Source organism: Diadema antillarum, unplaced genomic scaffold (assembly GCF_040938485.1).
Source record: "Diadema antillarum isolate AM-2024a unplaced genomic scaffold, OU_Dant_1.0 seq00001698_RagTag, whole genome shotgun sequence".
Taxonomy (NCBI): domain Eukaryota; kingdom Metazoa; phylum Echinodermata; class Echinoidea; order Diadematoida; family Diadematidae; genus Diadema; species Diadema antillarum.
The window spans coordinates 1,391,665-1,414,441 of NW_027272389.1; the positions used below are offsets into that span (position 1 = coordinate 1,391,665).

At 38.5% G+C, this 22,777-nt stretch overlaps 1 pseudogene; it reads left to right on the forward strand.

The window, feature by feature from the left end:
- The window catches only part of LOC139711731 (cytoplasmic polyadenylation element-binding protein 1-like), a 54,948-nt pseudogene that overhangs the window by 19,908 nt on the left and 12,263 nt on the right, over positions 1-22,777 (forward strand).

Genomic DNA, 22,777 nt, shown 5'->3' on the forward strand with positions numbered 1-22,777 from the left:
TTGTTATGCATCCCCACCATTCTCTACCAAACCACTTTTAACCCCTCTTAACTGACACATACCCTCTCTCTGTCTCGCTCGCTCTCGCTCCTTTCCACCAAATCTCCGTGCCCTCCAACCATCCCTCTCCCTACCCCTTATTACCTCCCCCTTCCCAATGCCCCAGCCATTTGCCAACCAACCTGTACCTGGAGTGGGCAGCTGCCGCCAAAGGTGTACCGCAATCCCATCTACTCCTGCAAAGTATTCCTGGGTGGTGTTCCCTGGGACATCACAGAAGGTGAGCGTGAGATGTAGTCTGTTAAAAAGGTGCATTCCATTTGTGCCTTTTTAGAATAATTTCATGAAATCTTGTTCTTTATTTTTCCATTAAAGGATGATCTTCAGTTTTAAAACAGTACCACGGGGTGTGGCATTCTTAACCCATATCCGCTGGAGCATGATGTAATGCCGTTTATAAGCTGTTGGTGCCAGGCTATTACATGCAAGCTCATTAAACTGTGCTGCTGTCTCAAATTTTCCTCCGAATAATAAAACTGGACAACTTCTTTATAATGGAGGGGAAACAATACTAAAAGTTTTCAGTGATTTTTTAATGAAATAAAAATCTAGCCCCATGTCACTCAAGAATTGGAATTTTGAATTTCAGTTGAATTTTTTTATTTTTTTATTTTTTTTTTTTTTTGGGGGGGGGGGGGATGGGGGTTGGAGTAAATTCACTGCAAACTTATAGTATTGTTTCCCCGCTATAGTAAAGACGTTTCCAGTTTTTTTATTCAGAGTAAAGGTCTGAATTACCTTGCCTCTACAATATGCCAGCTCATGAAAGGAATCAAATTCTCAGGAGTGCAGAGAGTTCACATGAACTTTAAAGATTAGAATAGGGTGTTTCCTGGTATTTCAGAGGCAAAAACAATTTTAGAACCTGTGGCCAGGAAGAGACTGTTCAGATGTCTAATTTATTCTGCAAACACCGAGTGGTCAGTGCTGTAGTTTATGTGTAGGTATTCTATAGATCAGAATTAAAACCTGTACTGACAGTTTTGCTATTAGAATACCCTATGCATTGAATGAAACTGAAACATGTGTCGCTCGGAGACACCATACTTGGTGAACAGAAACCAACTGCGCTGGGCTATCATGTTACTCAGTGCCATGCCATATGGCAGGCATTCTGCACTGTATCCCACAGGCAGAGTCTTTGTGTTAATGGCAGCCCATCAAATATTTATCCAAGTATTGAGGAAAAATTAATCAATGATGACAACCACAAACTGTCTCGCTTCTGGTCTTGATCCAGACTTTTGCAAATATGTAGGATGGGGTGGCTGACCTGCAGGGCTGTCTGAAAAGTTAGACTAAAGTCACAGAAATAGAATGGAAAAAAGGGGAGAAATGGTACATGGCTTGCATAAGGGAAATATTTTATCTGGGGAACAATAATTACATCACACACAAAGCCAGAAATATTAATATGGATATATTAAAGGGAAATGACTTGGGGTGATTTATGACTAGCATCTGTTGCACATGAGTAGAAACTGCTGCATCACATTAGGCTGTGTTGTAAGTGCTATGACCAGATCGACCACAAAAATAATCCAATAAAACAAACAAAAAGGTAATTTATTAGCTCCACTGATGGCAGATACCCAGCATTCGGAATTAGATAACAGCGCAAATGTTTACAACAATATCCTATTAAGCGATCCACTGCGTTGGGTTGATGAGTTAACTCGTAACGGAAGAGCCAAATTATATTCTCAACTCCAGAAGTTAACACAGTGCAAATTAGCAGTAAGCGCAATGTCTGTATGCAATTATATAAGTAAATAGTAGGAGTGCATTACTGTGTAACTGTTAGAGAGTGATGCATGAAAATACAAAGATGTGGAAGAGGTTTAATGTACTATTGCCAATTTACCTCTACAGTGGGGCAGAAATTAACTCGTAAGCTCTAAATGTTTTCAGTCATAGGAGGAGGAAGGGGGGCAAAAAAGTTCACATTTAATGATAAGAGGACATTTGGCAAAATATTTGTGTGTGATTGGCTGATGCACTGGCAATGAATTAGGTATTTTCTTCTGTCATGACATCTATCTACACATCTTGAAGCACCAAAGGTTCTGTATGTGATGCAAATATTTACTGCTTTGATAGATTTTAACACTTGGCAGTATTGAAATCTTGCACAGAATCTAGATCCTTGTTTTTGTGGTGATATCAGTAATATTCACAAAATGGCTTTTCCCCAAGTCTGTGTGTTTGTTTTAAGGACCATACTGTATAAAGAGACTGAGATTTACCATCACAATCAAATCACATTGCAGTGCACAAGTTTTATTCCTGATGAGACAGTTTCTGTAGGTGAATTGGAACCTAATTATTAAATACTATTACAAACTACTATTAACAGTCGTCTGGTAAAATATGTATTTGCAGATTTTTAAATGTCTTCAAAAAGAATGTGATAAATTTGAAATTCAAGACACACCCTCACTTACCACACACATTTGCTTTGATCATTGATGAAATCTGTTTTCTACAAGTTTTGGGTTTCCCTGCTGATTTCTTTAGCAGAGAATCTGCAGCTATTCCTCCTGTGTTAGATTCCCAGACAAATCCATCACAAAATCCCCAAGATACCAGGAGAAAGTTGGCAAGCTTGTACTTGAGTAGATGCAAGTGTCACCATACAAGATTGTCTGCCTATTTGATACACAATTTCTTTACCCTCTCAAATTCAAACCACCATATGGCTACAGACTTTGCTACTAGCTTATTCAACAGTTTCTCGTACCAATATGGCCGATAGTATTCAGATTAGGAACCAAGCACAATAAGATTTTGATTGATGGAGAATATAGGCAAAAAGGGGGAAAATTATCCACATTACTTACAGTGTATGGGAAAGGAATGCTCTGTTTGTTCCACACTTTTAGAATGAATTAGTATCGATTAAATTTTTGTTTTAACATCCTCCTGTTATATCTCATCTGTTTTCTTCACTGTGCTTGTTTTCATATATATGACCTGTTTTTCATTTGTTTTGTTAGGGGCAACTTTGCAGTGAAACATAACACATCTCAGTTTTTATACTTCTTCAGACATTGGAATGAAGAGTAATGTGCATGTACCTAAAATATCTGATCTTTTCAGTTATCATGTCTTTAGTATGGAGGTATGATAAGTTATGGGACCTCACTTTGTAAAGTATTATTTTGACATCGGCATTTTATCAAGGAATGTAGCAAGTTCATGGAAGGGCTCCAGGGAAATGTCTTCACATCTTCCTCTGATGTCATCAGTCATGAAAATGTCTCTACCATGCACTAACTTGTACATTTGCTGATTATAAAGGGAGTTTCAGGCAATAAAGATCTATTAACCCATTGAAGACGAGTCCCGAGTATACTCGGGCAGGTGTCTGTGGGAAATGTGTGTTGTAGCAAAACCAGTCTGTCTTCATCGGGTTAAGGAGCACCCTGGCAACAGTGGCTTTTGATGATGATGATAAATCATAGATAGGGACAAAGACAATGCAATTCACGAGTGATTAATTATTTACATTTGGAAGGACTTTCTTTTTGTATCTTAGTAGGTTTTTTTTTTAAAATACTGTCTGCATAGTCCTCCTTTGAAATGATATTAAGTAGTACGGCAAGACAAGGACTTTGCTTGTGCTGCATGACATTTACAGCACCCATAAACATATATCACAACTAGTTTCATCTCAAGAATTCCTATGGACTCCACAAAAGGGCTACATTTCACACATAACTCGATGCAACATAAAGGGATGTAATGCTGGATCATGCATGGACCCAGTAGCAACCACTGTACATACAAACTGTATAAGCCGAATATTTTGCAAAGTTTTCATTTTTGTGAATTTCACGAAAGTCGGGTGCTATTCACCAATTTAAAAACATGCGAAAATATCAACTCTGATCTTGACAGGAATGTGATATGCATGCATAAATTTCTCTGTTCAGTGTTGTACTTTACAATCGTGAATTTAACAAATTGTCAGTAAGTCTTTATTCGTGAAAAATTAGACTTGCTAAATATATAGCGTATACAGTAAAAGCCAGTCTACACCTGATGTGCGGGCATACATGCAGTTGATTTAATGCTTTACTATTATCAATACTGTGGACCAGATGATTTCTAGGCAGTAGGCATTGAACGTCACATATCAATATAATAAACAAAGAGATGAAAGTATAGAATATATTTCTCGATAAATTCCATAGATAATACAGTGGAAATCCCCTTTAGAATGTGACAAATAAACAAAACTATAGATGTTGTAAAACATGTCTGATTTATTTCTCACATTATATTATAGGCAGTATGAAGTGATATATCACAAATGTAAAATCAAAGGCGATACGTGTTGCCGTTTTGTAAAAAATAAAACCAGGTCCAGATCCAGGTCTGGGTCTAACACTAAATGGCATCATGTACCTGGTTACATCATGGTCTAGAGAGAGAGAGACAGCACAGTGGGTCACCATGGAAACAGCAATGGGCAAACTAATCATCCAAGGCTCATTAATTTCCAAATCAGCACTGTCTTGCAGTTAAAAAAGTTTACCCCGTCAACAAGAGATCATGCTCCAATAATTTTTGTTGTGGGAGAGAGAGAGAGACTGGGAGAGACTAAGAGAGAGGGAAAGAGGGCTGTTACTACTCATTAACCCTCGTGCCTAATGATAGTGAGAGTAACAATGGTGTATTGAAGTGATTGTTTTTGGATTGTGTGTGCATACATTTCAGCTGGTCTGCAGGCATCGTTCAAACCATTTGGGATGATTCGTGTGGAGTGGCCAGGAAAGGACGGAAAGCATCCAAGGTATCCTCCCAAAGGTAAGACCATCTCTCCCCTTTCCTCCCCTCCCCCTGCCCTTCCCCCTCCCCTCCCCCTCCTTCTTCTCTCCCCCCCCCCCCCCACATGCTTAATGATTAGTGATTACGGCCTCATTTATTGCTGTCAAGAATTCTAATCTTTATTGGCTACGCATTTCCTGATGACTTGTCATTTGTGAACAAAATTAATTTGTTTGTATATTTGCGTATGTATGAGTATGTGAGTGTGTGAGAGCGTGTGTGTGTGTGTGTGTGTTAGGGTATATGTGTGTATGTGTATCTGTTGGTAAGTACTAAAGTGAATATCTGGTTTGCTGGCTATTGTGGATAGTATCCATTCGCATAAATTCATTGGCTTTTTTACCTCTGCTTAGGACAAATGTCGGTCAAAAGCGCAACATTTGCCATTTCTCCAAAACAGTGCCCGCTATCAGTGTGTTACATAGAATTTGGTTGATGTATATACAGGAGATTGCTTTGGTCCTGCTTGGAAATAAGTAATGGTAATGAATATGATCAAAAAGTTTTCATCCATACAAGTTGTACGCTTTGATAATATAATCCACTGCTATAATGACCTCATAAGGCACTGAGTCACATTTTTTTTTTTTATTTGGGGGGGGGGGGGGTTTATGCCAAAACTACAGCTCTAGTGGACTGAGCAGAGTCGCATAGATATAATGCTGTCCATAAACGGAACAAATCTACCAACGTTTAAAAGAAATTACAACATACTTGAATTACACTAAAATTCTACATTTTGTTCATAATCCATTGATGTGTTGGGTTTGCATAAACCACAACAACTAGACATTGCTTTGTAAAATGCAAGCTTCAGACTTTTTATTGACGAGCAGAAAGCTTGCCCCAGGCCTGCACAGCGTAGCAACAAGTTATGCATCCAAACTGGGTGTGAAATATCAAAATATATTCCAAAGAGAGAAGTGCCATTAGATTACATTAGCTTGTTAACAGAGTTTTTTGTTGGTTTGTTTTGTTTTGTTTTGTTTTGTTGTGTTTTTTTTTTTGGGGGGGGGGGTTAATTTGGGGGTAGGGGAGATAGAACACCCATAAATTTGAATGTATTTGTAAACTGTTCTCTATTCTGCATACAAATCTTCAGAAATCAAGAATGCAATATAGCATGTCTTAATAATCTACAACATGTCTTAATAATTATCACCTGTTGAATGAAAATTTGTGAAATAATTTGTGGCCATTCAATTCTGGATACTCTGACATGGAGAGCACATGCAGACAGCATGTTCTTGTTTTGTTCAGTGTAAGATCTAAAGTCATTCTTGAGTTGGCTGTAAGCACCACTTCACAGGTGATAAATGTCCTGCGTCATAAATCTCGAGTTTACAGACTGTGAACAGCTACAGGTGTTTAGGATCACAGCACCTATAGCCTTTTGAATTCAGTCAAGACAAAACATATTGTACTCTGTTCCACCGTGATAAAAAATAATGTTCTACCTGTTGGTGGTTAGAACAAATGTGATTAAAATAAGAAGAGTAGAATATAGATGCTTAGTGTTGAAATGATATATGCATGTGAAAACCTCAACCTTTTAGGAGGCATGGCTACACCATACACCAATTTACTAAAGTTGTGTGTGTTCCTCACAACCAGAATGCTTGCCCAAGACTTTGCCCATCACAGCAACTACTGAGACACAAACATGCAAACACACAAACATAAATGCAAAGGGGGGTTATTGCCTTTCTCATTGTTACTCTATTATAGGGAAAGAAACTGCACTCACAAATGTGAATTGTTGTTATTTGCTGTGGTCAAAACTATTAAAAGAGCTTGGAAAACATGCCTTTCAAAAATTGTGGGTTTTTTTTTTATACTTTTTTGTTTACCCGTATGCTTCTTTTATCCACGTATTCAGTCCTTTCGCTGTAGGATTAGCATGATTTTCATGTTTGCTTCTTTTTTTCTTTTCTTTTCTTTTTTTGTGCCTGGAAAGTGCACTGGCATATTTCTGCTCCCACCTTCTCTTTCCCCCAAGGGAGCGGTCTGATATTTAGAAGACACGTAATGTTGGCACACTTCGTGGAATTTGAAATTATCAGTATCTCTCAGGTTACCACGTGGGTAATCAAAATTCAAGCACAGCAGACATGATGGTAGACTTTCAGAGCCCCTTGTCGCTGGCGCCCATTACTCATTGATGGCTGACGAGGTCCATGCATGCAGACAAATTATTACATCTGGATTATGCAGTGAAACCCCAGGAACAGACATGTTCATTGTGAATCACTCTTTCCATAAGCTCTATTGCTAGGAGATTCCCCTCCCCCCCCCCCCCCAACTTCCATTAAGGCCTATGGACAATCTGTTCATCATGATAACCACACATAATTAATGTATATGTGTGCTTGTACATTCAGAGTTATATTCAGTGGGGTAATTTCCACAGTCCCACTGGTGGTAAAGTATTGTGTGCTCAACTACAGCAGAATTGATATTGTCGGTGCTGTCCATATCGAACATGAGCAGTAACAGATTGAAATACTCTGTGGTAATTTGCAAGTGAATGGTTTTGTGCAAGATCGTAGCTATTAAACCACAGAATATGATGCACACAGCTTTTGTAAACAGGCCCTGTGCACATATCTCGCTGACCTAGGCAAGTATGTAGATTGTGCTACACGAAAAATAGCTCCTCCCAATGTTTAATGGGACAAAAGGTAATATTTGCCTAACATGTGACTCACTTGCTGTAATGCCATTTCCCTGTGGTGGCCTGATGAGTTTGCATTGTACCCAGGTGCGAGTTCACCACAAAACAACTTTTTAAGATGGAGGAGGAAGTTATGTGATCTTGTGACGATGGAGTATACAGGGCCCACCCAGACTTCATGCACCATGCAACATTTCCATATGTTGCATGGTCAAAGGATATTTTGCCTGCATTCTCATACTTTGGTTGACTGAAACTTTGAATCATTTTTTGGTTTTCTTCCTTGTATCAACAACCTGAAATGTTTGCAGGGAGCAATTTCCTCGGCATCAAAGCTACCCCCTCAATTGTCTGTCTTTTGTCACAAAATAATTAAACACTCTATTTATTTATAGATAATCATGCAATATACAATTCATATTGGCTATGACATGGTTTGGAATTGCGCAGTAGGAAGCAGCTCACAAAGTAAATTCCTTGCTAATTTCTTATGGTGAATACTAATTGCATATACCCCCCCCCCAAAAAAAAAAAAAAAGAAAAAAAAGAAATGAAATACAGAGTAGATCTGTCTTTTGATAAAAGAACAGATGTATTTCTTGCATGTGGTAACACCAAACATACAAGGAAGTAACAGTGCTTGACAAGTTGATGCAATCCTCCCCCCCCCCCCCCATCTCACATTTTCAGAGAAGTACAGTATGTATGCAAACAACAATCTTTGAAGTTTACAACAGTCCTCTATGTAAGACAAGAATAAACTAGACATACCCCGGTATGTTCAGTCCAACAAAGACCCATCAACAAGTTAAGATTGATAAGATACTGGTAATCGTCTCGGTTAAACATTGCATTATGAGGTAAAGTACCTTCTTGTTTTTAAGTGCAATGTTAATCCATACGGACCTATCTTATATCTTCTTTTGCTTCCATGAAGTGAAACATGAAAATTTCATTTAAATACGTACATAAAAACATCTCCCCTTAAGAAGATGCTATCTCTGATAGCACCTTCTTGCCTTCTTTAGACCCATGGTGCCCAGAAGATGACATCTCACAATTCACCTTCTAAACTTCTTGAAGAGGTTGAGATGGCACTTTTAGATCTAGCATCTCACCTTCTCAGACCCAGAAAGGTTGAGAGGGCAAGAAACTATCTTGTCTTCTCAATGGCACTTATACTGTAAGCTTCCATTCAAAACAGGTCCATTTTATTCATTTCTCCTTAGTCCTGACATGGGGACTTCCCTTGTAGATTATCTCACCCTTCCTAAACACACTTTCTCATTTCTGTCATCTTGCAGATTTTAGAGGCACCTAGGAGACACTAGATTATATAGTCCCAGTGTTACAACTGAGGGATGTTGATTTTGTTCTCAGAAGATCTCATCTTGCAGACTGTGCTCTTCACTTTCCTCGTTCGATGTCTTTTGTTGCTTTTGTGCTATCTATCCATCTTTCACAAGATGTCTGGTGGTATCCTCATCCCTTTTCCCCAAGTGCAGCTTAAATGTGTGTCGGGTTGACATGAGTTTGTACAAAAGCTAATGCTCTGTAATCATTGTTATGGTCCATTGAGCTCTAAGTAGCAGCTTCCATGCTTCATGCTTCAAATCAGTTTAGGGCACACTTCCGTTCACAACTGTTAACTCAGAATGCACACTGCCCCCCCCCCCCCACATGTAGTGGATGTATGGCTTCATTTTTGTTACCATGGAAACCCCATCTCCCCCAGGTCAGTACTTGTAATACATTTGCTCTCCAGTTGGACAAGCATATATATATATAATACAAGATTCCAGTAGCTTTTATCACAGTTACTTGATATATCAGTGGCAGCTATGTCTGGGCAACATTGCCTTGCACTGTCCATTACTGCCAGGGCAAACAGCTCAAATGTGCACCTAGACTCTGGCAACACAGTAGATTTATGCAATTTGTTGGAGGGAAGGCTGGTTCCTGAATGACAAATGGTAACTCGTGGTTAAGTGCTTTTGATTATTCCCTTTGCTAGAGCAATTAAATCTTTATTAGATAGTTGCAACTTATTTTTCCAAGTTCTAATTTTGTAATTTTGATGTAGTGGCATGATTGGGAGTAAATTCTTTATTATTTGATAATATCTCTCACTTTTGATATGACACTTGTCATGTATGACCCAATATTTTGATTATTTGTGGTTTGCAACTAGAGGCTGGGATTCAAATCTCTGTGAGTAATTTGTCAATTTTTGTATCATTATGTCCTCCCTGCTTGGTGAAGATGAATGAAAAATGTCTAGAACTCAAATGAAAAGAAATCTTCTGGTGAGATTACATTATAACAGTGATTCTTTGTGGCATGCAGTGTTTATAACTATTTGATCACCCAAGAATTATACTGTTTTGGGGACACCAATAAGGCTTCACGTTGATTCTTGTGCAATGGACATAGGTTGCATTTTAAGCCATTACATTTTAGGTGTCTACTGTCTATATGTATGCAAAAAGGGAGGAGGAAAGGGTAATGAAGTACATGTGTAGTTGTTCAGATTATATCCATGTTTTTCCTTCTGTTCATAGTTTGTGGTTTTTGTTTGTTTGTTTGTTTGTTTGTTTGTTTGCTTGTGTGTTTGTTTTTCTTTTTGATGGGTAGCCCTTTCTATCTTGTAGGCGGTCCAGAGAAAGGATGTATGTTCCCTTGTACCACTAGGATTTTCCTCATGATGTTCTGTCCTAAGTATGTATATGGCTTCCTAGTGGTGGAGGCATGACCTAGCTGGACTTAGACTGACTTCCTTCTTGCAATGAACCCTTGTGCTATCTAGTTTTGATTTGAGTATCCTTAAAAGGACATGTTGGGAGAGGAATTAATGGCTATGGGTGACATACAGTGGTGATCCTCTGTGTCAATTCTCGCTGGTTTGTTGGTTTATCTTGATCGGCAAAGTTTCGTCTTCGTCCCTACTGTCGCTGGCTCATTTGCAAAGCATTGTAAAACACAGAATACACTTGAGCATGGCATTCTTGTAAACTATGATGGCAGATATATTAATGAAAGTATATGGATGGGCAGATGGGCTTTAGTTTGCATGTTTTCATCAGACAAAAAGCAAGCTGTGAGCCCTTTACTTTTTATGCCAGCATCTTCCGTCAGGACATATGGGAACATGAGGTGAAACATGCAGGCAGGTATTAAAAGTTTTATTGATAGACCATTCAATTACAACAACTTTCAGGCATGGTATTGCGATATTTCCTCACAATTTCTCTCATTGGCTTTAATGTATATCATAAGGAAAAAAAAAATGACACACAAAATTGTGGTAAAGATTTTTATCAAAATTGGACCCCAAATGTGAAAGTCATGGAATCACATGTTTTCAAAACAAACAAAAAAGTAGTTAGCAGCAACCACATAATGGTATTGTCATTGGCACAGATTTGTATAGTTTTCATCACTATTTAGTTGTCTTGCATACAGCTGAGCAAAGGTCATTTTTATGTGTGTTTCTTGACAGGGGAGGATTGGAATTACCAAGTTATCCATTACAAAACATGATTTTAAAGTTGGTTGGTTTTTTTTTTGCACAAACAAATGGGAAAGTTTTGGGTTGATGACACCATCACCTTAACTCATTTTGGTATGGGATTTGCCATGACTAGTACTATGTGGGAAAAATGTGAAACCGCAGACTTCTCTTTCACTGTCACGTTCAATTCTAATGAGAAACCGGCAACATTTGGATTCATTTATTTTGATCTTGTCCTACTTACAAAAAGTCTACTTGAATATACATGCGAAGGGAAAAGGGAGAATTAGATACATTGTAAGTAGATATTTCAGTGTGTTATTTTCAATGAAATTAAGCAATGAAACCCTGATGTATTACCAAACCAGGTGGGTCATAAGAAAGGCAATACTATACCTCACCTATTCCGCTGTATAACTGGTAATGTTTGTGGTATGCAAGATTTCTATTTGTGTACCCACTGGTGTATGTTGCGGTGATAATGGAGTTGCATCCTACATTTTAGGAGGTTAGCATGCTTCCTTCCAGGAAATAGCAGGATGTGTGATACAAAAAAGGTCTGGCACCTGGGAAATGGTGAAATCTCGCACTTGCCTAAAAACGATGTGTTGTAAACTTGTTAAGGTAGAGTTCAAGTCCCTAGTGATTATTGAATTGCACATTAAAACCTTTTCCTCCTTAAAGGGAAGCAGTTCTGAGATTTTCACTGTACTGATAATTAAGAAGAGTAAAAAATATAACCTTTCACCAATTTATACGCGTGGACATCAAAATTTGTCTCCGTACGCGATTTTTAAAAAATAATTCCTGCAAGCGATCGTGTAAGAGCCAGCCAAAAGGTGCAACGTCATTGATGCCCTACTCTCAAGTTGACAGCCGTGCCTCAGAAAAGCAATTTAAGTGTTCAAAATGATCATATCTGATTTTTTCATAAAATGTGACAATATGTGGTTTTATTATTTCAAACAAAATATTTCAAGCTTATTTATATATACAATTAATATGAAAATAAATAGTAAACATGTATTTTATGAATAACTAGGGATGACGAGCAGAACACCGATGGAAAGAGTTGTGCATCAATGACGTATGACTCTCCGCCAAGACTTGCTCATTTGCAGAGTCACACTTTTTTAACCGAAATGTTCGAGCTTATTTGGTGATTTGAAAGTTTGTTTTTGATGAAAGTAGTTCATTGGAGGTACCAACAACATATTTTTTTAAATTTCGTGAGGACTGTGTCCCTTTAAAGAGATGCTTAACTCCCCATGGGTTTTGCTTGTTACCTAGCAGGCTCCTGTGGCAACAGATTGGTGTCTTATGAAGCCATGTTCTAATGATTGTGCAATGCCTGCAGATTGTTGCTTTTTTTTTCTTGTTTTTGACAAGATGTTTATCTATTCACCCTGTCTGTAATACAAAACATGTTATCTGTGCAACTGTATGTATAGGGCCTCATGTTTTTGTCATCAGATTATGACATACGTTTTGGTCTTTTGCAAGTTACATAAATGCCTCAGGGTACGAGTGGCATATACGTATGTAATGTCAAACCTCTCAAGGAACTTTCTTGTCAATACTTGCCTAAAATGTTACTCAATTTCTGCTTTTAGTTTAAATGATTATCTCTTCACCTTCATCATCAATCTTAAGTAGAGAACAAAATGAAACCTATCAAGAGTAATATTGCAAAACAGATGTTTTTATCAGTTTGTATGCCTTTAACCCAACATATTCGTTGGCCCAAATTTACAAAGGTATTGTTTGAATTTTGTCCATGGATTATGCTAATTTCATCTGCATAAATGTTCACCGAAGATTGTATACTGTGCACAGACACCCAATAATGAATGTGCGCTTGTATGTATGTGTGAAAGGTGAACCTATATGGCTTGTTTAAATCCATGGACTTAATTGAACCATGGATTTGATTTAAAACTACCCTTGTGACTTTGGTCCATTGTATCTATATCAAGCTTTTACACTGTAGACAGAAAAAAAGAAATCCTAGAAAGTTTCACTTCTTGCCAGATAGCACTTGTCACAATCAAGGTTTCCTTTCCAAGTCACTTTGGCAGGATTAAAAACTCTCATATCTTATCATACCAATGCAGTCATACTGTGTCAAACAGAGGTCAGCCATGGAAGCCTACATTGCCCAACAGAACACCCTTCCTAATATCCTTCCAGTAAAAAGACAACAAGATATAGCTCTATCTATCCTTGTTTTATATATCATTTAGGCCCTGTAACAACCTGTAAATTCATAAATTTTTTTCTCTGTAAACTTGGGCACCGTCTTTCAAGAATGTATTCCTAAGTTTTCCTTTCAAGAGGGCATTTTGTAGATGTGAAGTCTTAATATAGAAGAAATATTAACCAAGTCACTTGGGCTGCTTTCATACAATGGTAAATGAATGCCAAAACACGATACATGTCTGCAGATGGTCTGTCGAAACCTGTGGTGTTAAGTTTCTGTAGGTACTTCCAAATGTCCAGCTAGATGAAGTCACCGATTGAATTAAAAAAAAAAAAAAACTTCAATGGATTTCTCTGAAAAACTAAATCTTATCACTATTCTATATTCATAGCTATCTTGTTTACTGTGCATTTGTGGAGACTGGTTTTATCAGGGTCATTTAAAATGTGATCAAGGTTCAATTTTTGTGTGCTCGCTATGAGCACCATTCCTATTAAGCTGTTATAAAGATATGACAGTGTCCCAAATACCTTTACAATAATGGTTGCTCCTAGCAACCAACCAGGCAGCTTGCCCAAGGCTCCATGTAAAGATAGCAACAACTTAGAGGTACCGGGTATGCAAACTGTATTTAAGCATAGAAGAGGTTGATTTGGAAACTTCATCACAGGTCTTCATGACAAAAACAATAACAAAATGCCCATAAGTTAGAAAGTATAGAAAAAACAAAACAAGTCTGTCAATGCAAGGATGAAAAAAAAAAGACAATGGGCTTGTGAATATTTGAACAGAATTTTAGTTCTTCCACTTGTATGGGATCATGGGCAATTAGCAACACCTGATCTCCACTGATTTTGACTCTTGGCCACCTACCCCACCCTGACTACCTATAGCTAGTTTGTTTGATCCAACCCTTGGTCAGCTTCATCCATTTGTATCTACAGCTAACAAGACATGAAATTTCTTTGCCTTCTCATTTTCGTTTGTATTATATCCACGTCTGATTTTACTTTTATTTTCTCTGTTTGTACTTTGGGGTTTATTAAAGGAGACATCTGGATGATTTTTCAGACTTTTGCATATGGACAACAATAAATTGGGTATCCTGGGTGATGAGTCTCAGAATTTGTAGTGATTGGGATGAGGATTAGGAGTCTTTTCAAAATGTATAACCAGTCACTATGAACGAGGATGATGACATGGCGGCCTCACTATAAGAATGCATGAGTAGGGGCTCAAGGAAGCAGAACAAAAGAGAAAGCATGCATATAAATATTCTACACAGGTAAACTTGTTAAGCACTTGGCATTGTTATGGAATTGCATTGCTACATTTCTGAAATTTGTGAGGCTCCTAAGTCATCATCTTTCTTCAGTATAATTTGTTTTGAGTTTTTCAGAGTATTGATTTTTCTGCTCAAGGGCCACAATAAATTCCACAAAGCTATACATGGAGCTGTTGATTTATGTACTACATGATGTGAAATTATGAAAATTGTCTGGAAGGCCCCTTTAATTGGTAAAGGATCAATGTTCAAGACTAATGCAACACCATGAAATATTCAGTGTACTTGGTTACCTTGTATGACATGATACATATGATATTCTGATAGAGGCCTTTATTTATTGTTCTCCCTTAACTAAATGAATCTATTTCACATACGGCCAAGAGTCTCTCAGAATATTGCAGACGTGGCATGCATGCATGAATACGGCTCTATATTCACGTGCGTCGTCTGCTGTAATGCAGAAGTCGTATCTTCCTATCTTGTCTCCTGTCTAAGGAAACCGCATGATACAATATGTGACTAGCTTGAACCATCCATTTCTGCCATTATCATTATGGTGTGTACCTGGACCTACCACATAATTGCTTTCCAATGAGAATTACAAGCCACATCTATTAGCTCCATGTGATCAGCATTGCAGACTTAACATTGGCCCTTATTTCTTGTTCTGTGACCATCTTTAATAGCAGCTCCATCTTTCAACTTTATTGGAGTTTTGCAGCCAAATGTTTCACCTAAACAACCAAGCAAACCAAGCAAAACGATACCTTGCTTTACCTATACCTACTATCGGCAACTGAAATTCTCTGACAAGTGTAAATCCATAGGATTGCAAGTTGTAGCTTGCTGGGGCTTCTGCAATGTCTTCTTTTTTTTTGGGGGGGGGGGGGGAACATAGGGTCATGATGAATTTGGTAATCTTGCTGCAGAATGTTTTAAGAGTTGGAGGCATCAAATCATTTTTGGAAGACTTCTCTTGAAATGCTGGCAGAAACTAAAACTTTCCATGCGCTTTTCAAAGGAAACAGCTGCATAAAGCGTCTGGGTCCCATATCTTCAGGTAATTGTTATTGCAGCTTTGAGGTTATAGGGCAGGACCATATCAGCTAGCTTGTTAGTGTGCCGATTAGGACGTGTGTGCAAGTTGTGCTTAACCCATCCAGCTCCACTGCCCCCAAGACGCCATTGACATTGTATGCAGTTCATGTGCAGGGGGGTACTGACAGGGTTACCAGTCGTGTGCAGCAGACTGGTGGTATACCGGTAGTATAGCCCCACTTTGTGCGCATGGAAAAGGACACGGCTTCTTGCAATCTGCATCCTGCAATACATCGATTGTTGGTAACAGTGAAGAAATATCACCATGTGGCAACTAGCCAGGAATGTAAGATATATAAATAGACTTGCCTTTTCCAGGAGATACATTTCAGACCAACTTAACCTACTGAAGACTAGTCCCTGGTATACTCGGGCAGGTGCCTTATCATGGGAAAATGCATGTAATAGGAAAATCAGCTCATCATCAGTGCATTAAGGCATTCTGAAGCATTTTGCATCTATGAAGTCAACTTTGCTACATGACATGTGGATACAGCAACAGAGATAGTGAGATTTTAACTCCCTGTTTTAATTCATTGTGCTGCTCACAAAATCCCCTTTCCACATATTTAGCTAGCAATTGTCTGTGACCTAGTAAGTACGTGTTCAATTTAACCTTTAATCACTATACCTGTAATGCTGTTGGGGCAACAAAACCTTGTATCTCATAAATAATAAATGTTTAGGAGAGCAAAAAAAAAAAAAAATGGCAGCTAAAGCACTGCATCAAATGGGATTGCCTTTCCTTTGACATGCCATGGTGGCTTTATTTTTTATTTTTTTTTATTTTTTTATTTTTTTATTTTTTTTTTTTTTTTGGGGGGGGGGGGGGGTAAGACAGCTAGAATTTGGCCAGGACATCACTTAACTGATTATCAAAAGATTAATTTTAAAAAGTGATAATCACACATTTTTGCATGCATGGAACTTTCACGAATTTTGAGAGATTTATTGCCTATAAACAATGCATTGAATACCAGGAGAACGTTGCAAAAGTTTCATGGCACAAATGTTTCTTATTTTACAGTACTCAGTGTTGTGTATCCCCAGAGAAGCTGTCTTTACTTTGTCAAGTATATGCATAAACTGTGAATATATTATGTGAGTGAACTGGTCTCAAAGTCTCTCCAAGAGCATTTGCCTGTGCAGCGCTCCCAAACTCTGGTGTGACCTACCATTAGAAGTCAGGAAATCCCCAACTGTCGCAGTCTTTAAATCAAGACTCTAGACACATCTTTTCATGTAACTGTTTATTATCACCAAGTACATCAGAAGCTTTTGCAGTGCAGAAGAATATATGTCTATAGGTTTTGCGCTTTATAAATTTATATATTATTATCATTATAAGAGTGCAGTAACAAGTTGGTGACTTTTAGTCTATATCACAAGGAGCCAAAGTGGTTCAGAGGACAAGACCACAAACTCTCAACTGTAAGGTCCCTGGTTTAATCCCACAGGCAGCAGCAGTTGTGCATCATTGCCAGGAGCTTAATCCTCATTGCCTTGTCCTTAACCCGTTAAAAACTAGTACCCCCCCCCCCCCCCCCACGAGTATATGTGACCGGCGACAACGGTTTCAGGCAAAAGTCGGGAATTTTGAAAATTCATTTTTTCACTGAATCACATTGCCCATTTCCTAAGCTTTGCATTGATATAAAACACTTGTATTCTTCGGCACCATAAGTGGGCATAGAAAGAGAAATAAAATACACTTTTTAAGTTGTTAGCCTGACAAAATTGCGAGAAAACAGACTTTGAAGATTCACCTCTTTCTCAAAGACAATGTCCGAGCGGCGATGCGAGGGAGAATCACCCATCCGTATGATGGTGCCAATTGATGTTAAGCTCCGCCTCTAGCAACCACATCGCCTTCTGATTGGCTCACTGAGAGAGTCAAATTTCCCGGGCACCTTCCTCGGAGCTCAGCGTATGGAGCCGAAAAACAATGCGTTTCGCTCAGGTTTGTTTACCAGTACGTCCTTCAAGATGGCGAATACTATTACACGTATGGTGTACATGCACATGTGTATGGTGAACGCATTGCTCAATGGCATCCACACGCCATGACCGTGTGCATGTAACAGGAGCGGTGGCGAATCCAGACATTTACAAATCGCGTTTTCATTGTACAGTAGTTGATTTGTCTTTATCATTTGCGACCCTTTTGAAGGCAGAAAATTGCTAGTGCTGGCAAGGGTCACGCTACCTGTTTGTTTTGCTTTTACAAGACATGCATATGTTGCTTTGTTCGGTGGTGCTAATTAAATAAAAAAAACAAACAAACAAACACGACTCGTTAGTTTGGTGCGAACTGAGATGTGTAATACTTGAATATAATTGGTCACATGTGACCGCTCCTTTCCTCTCATCTACCTTCCATTGAGTCAGTCTGCTGTCATAATTTTTACTACCTGTACAAGTAGACAAATTTGAGAATATTTAGTTTTCTTTTCACACGATTATGTTATGCTACATGATTTTTGTTTCACTTCTGTTGTCGAACATTGCGGTAGAATAGTTTGGATAGAAAGCCAAACGAAGAGCACGCACTACAGAGCGAGCGTCTATAAACCACTATACCAAGAACAATGGAGCATGTAATCGTGCACGCGTGGACAAAGCATTCCCCAAACGTTGCAACTGGTGTCTCCGAAAGCCGGATTATGTAAATGTGTGCGACGCACCAGCCAATCGCGTGCGAGACCCTGCGCCGTAGCAACGCTGGGGATATTGGCGCGGCGTTCGAAAGAAGCTCGAAACTGACGAGTGCGATCCAACATAGGGTGCTTAAAATTCCATTTTCGATAGGAAAAACTTAGTCTTATGTAATGAAATTTAGTGTAGATGTAGAAAACATATCAAGGATTCGATTTCTGCAAAAAACCTAAATCGACAAAAATAATGGTCAAAATCTTTGTACCCCGCCGAGGAGGGAATTTGCTCTTGCGACTTTTGCCTGAAACCGTTGTCGCGGGTCACATATAATTGGGCAGGTGTCTATAGCAAATTCAGTCGGCTCATACTCAATTGGTTAATAAAGCCACGAGTTTCATGGTAGCCTCAAGTGTTTCCTTAGTGGTTATACATATGTAAAGATAAATCCAGACTGACAAATGGCAGATGAACAGGTGTTCCAGTGATAATAACTCGCTTATTTGACCCTGGGGGTTCAGTATTAGTCAGCAGACATTATCAACCAAATAAAAGATGCCATATAGAGTGAATGAAAATAAAAAGTTCCTGTCAGTTTGTTCTTTTTCGGTCACTGGCTTTGGAAACAAAAAAAAAAAAAAGAGGTCACCTGACTTCACTTGCATGTACTCCCAGCAGCATCCCTACCATCTTTCAACCTCCTCACCCTGCCCCTTCCTCTCCTGCAGTGATTTCAGATCTTACGTGGATCATAAGGTTGTTACAGTCTCACCCCCCTCCGTTTCCCCTGAAAACCTGTATAGGATTTTGGAAAGTTAGACTAGTACATGCTGAAGGTGGAATAAGATCTTGGTTTTGTGTTTTGGCATCAAAATTCATTAATGTGTCACACGAAAGGAAATAACATACTTTGGTAAAGAATGCGGGTAGAACGATTCTCCACGGTCAAGCTACTGTGAGTGCATGGAACAACTGTCTCAAAACTTGTTCACAAGCAAAAAAGTCACACATTGTATCTGTGTTCATGCTATTAATTGTGTTTGCATCAGTTCTGTGAAATTGCAGTGGCGGATCCAGAGGGGGGCGCAACCGGCGCACACCCCCCCCTTTATTTTTCGTAAAAAACAAAAGAAATAAAAAGAAAAACAATGAAATGAAACCCGGAAGTGGCACCAGAAATATTAGTCACGCCCCCCCTTTACAGAATTCCTGGATCCGCCCCTGAATTGTACACAATGGTTCACCAATCGAAGATTGATGAATCAACATTCAGATCTGACCAACTGACCATTAAACAACGTACGTGGTATAAAGAGAAATGGCCTAAAATCCATTAAAATAAGGCTGTAGCCCAAAGCACAGCATAATTCAAGCACAAGCCTGTTTGTAGTAACCACCAACTGCATGATTCTCTATAGATGTTCTTGGCAGAAACATACTGGGCAGTAACAACAAAATGATGCTTAACCATACATAATACACACTTATGAATCAATCAATCAGCTTGATGCATTTACGAAATTACCATTCCAGGTGGTGAAAACCCCCTGTGCAAAAATATTTCATTCAGGGAGGGAAAAGTATTTGGATACATCATCTCTAGTTGTGTAACCTCTGTTTGAATAACAAGTGGGTCTTGAACAGAAAAAAAAAAAATACATTGCAACAAGGCCGAACCCCAAATTACTATTAAGTGAACTGTAAACATTGTGGCATTCACACCATGGTCATAAAAACAGATTCACATGAATGATATGGGGTCACAGAGATACTACCCCCACTCCCATAAATGGTCTAAATTTAGACAAATCCACAGGTTTTCACTATACACCCCTAAATCTGATGTGAATTTTGAATATTTGTTCCTTGCCTCTTTTACAGCAAACAAGAGAAAAAAAAATAGAGATTGGTATCACAACATGGCTGTGAAGGTCACGAGACTGTTATCAAATGCATTGTACTCATTTCCCTCTCCACCTGAAATTTTACCAATATCTCAACCTCATTTACAATAACATCTGTGACCATCACTAGGCCCATTTTCTGGGGAATGCAGGCTATGTCTAGACGTAAATTGTATGCTCTTTTTTTTTTTTGGTTAACATGTTATCTAGAATTTTGCAATACACCTTTATCAAGTGGTTGTTTATTACAGTGTAGATTTTAAGTTGATATCAAAATGGTCCGAGCATGTTATCTGGGATAGTTTGTTTTTTATAGAGGTTTTTTTCGGTTATCTCACCTTTCCAATGCCTCGATCAAAACAAATTTCATGGCATGGGTGTTTTCTCTGTAATGACTCACAATATCAAGAAATTCTGGAGAATATGAATTTTTTATCAAGTCATAACCACCTGGCATTTGTAGAAGAATGGGGCCATGCAGCCATTTTTCTGTGAAGCCAGGATTTGTAGAAATATTACGATATCCAGCCTAGCAACAAGCAGATTATTAACTCTTTATGTGCCACGTTCGCACGTCCGACTCAGTCGACGGCGTGCCAACTTCGCATATTCTGCTCAACAAACAAAGCCGCCAAAACCAATCGATAAATTGTTAATCCCGTGGTACAATCAAAGCGTTTCTCGCGCTTTTGTTCCTCTCACATACGGCTTGCATTCTATGTGGTGATTGACTATCAAGCGGTGTTCCCAACTGAATTTGCGTGTACATTTTAAGTTTCTGTCACTATTTTATGTGCAAAAGTCATGCCTTTACAGTAATGTAGCAACTGGTAATTCAAAAGAAAAATTAAAAATAGAATTGTCATACATTGCATATGGAAGCAAAGTTTGGCATTCCTCTTTAACTTTGCGAACTACTATGTCCAGCTGAACACAAATTTGTAGAAGTTATATATATTGGAAAAACAGAATTCTTTCTCAAAGCATTACTACCTTCGTGTCTCAGAATAACGTGGCACACAGGGGGTTTCCACCATGGCACATAAAGAGCTAATGGCGCACAATCTCTGAATATAATATTACAAAGTGAATTCACAAACATGTCATCCTTCTACAGAGAAAACCACTGCTTGCCATGTGGTTGTGTGATACGGTTTAAGAAAAACAGGGTCAGAAGAAAAATTGCCATGGTGAGAGAGCACCAACATCTAATCATTGCTCAGTATAAACAAGTAAATTTTAAACCACCATTTCGAGTTTTATAGACTCTTCCCATTTCCAGAATCTAGTATATTTATCCATCTGGCACATTTGAGAAGAATGGTGTTTCCTTAAAATTATGAATTGAACATCGGGACGTACGTAAGGAATAAATCCTCTTTTACATGTAATAAAACCTGACAAGTTAATATTAGAATATACAAGCTTGAGAGATGACCACAAATATCCTATTTGCTTGTGCTGTACAAAGCACAAATGCCATCGAAGTACAAACTATTTGTGGCCGTGTCCTTTCGTGCCACTATGCAACGTGTGTAATTTCATCCATGGCATGTGGATTGAGCACATGCATGGTCACTCTAGTGCTGCTAATGCTTTCTGATTTGTTTTCTTTTGTTTTATTATTCTTCCAAGAGCCACATCTTGCCGTTTTTTTCTGTTCCTTCTCGAATTTGTCGCCACACTCCAAAATAGATTCAAGATCTGCTCCAGAATATCTTGATCACTGGGAGCGCATGACTTCTTTTCTTCAGTTTTCTTGACATTGGTAACTGGTTAGTGCCGTACACTTTGTTGAGCACAGAAAGACATAAATGACTGTGCTTACTCAAATGTATCATAAACAAATCTATAAAGTCATTAAATCTTTGCTGAAGTTATGCATGTTATGCTGCTAAAGAGATAATGGCAGAAATATGTCATTGTATGAATGCACTGATTTGTGGGAGTTGATATTGGAAAGAAAGGTATTGTGCAATGCAGTGTAAGTCATTCGATCAAAGTATGCTTTACTTGTGAAGAAAGAACAAAACAGCATACCACACCACACCAAAGCCACAGATGTGTGTACACTCCAGAGTGAATAATGTAAAAAATAAATGAAACTGAGCTGTCAGAATTCATTGCTTTTGTTCTCCATAAAAAAAAGTAGTGAAAATGACCACAGCCAGATATTTACATTTCTTTTTAGGTATAATGAGGAATGATTACACACGTGACCAAGTGAAGATAATGGAGAATTCTTTTTTCTTCCTAAGATGATAAATGCTGCTACATACCAGCCTCAATCACTAATAGCAAGGAGGTTCAAGAGAATGGAGTCACAACTGTTGTATTTCCCTTGAAGTCATGTTGGATGCCGCCACTCGAAAGTATTTGAAGCATGTGGCAAACTGGATCTGCCACGCAGATAGGAAGATAATTGACTCGTGTCTCATTGCATAATCACCAGCCACTTTCTAAGGAAGATATGTCTTTGTGATGGTAATTACTTTTCGCCATCCCTTCTTATAAAAGATAGGTGATATATAATGGTAAAGACACGGGGATGCGTGAA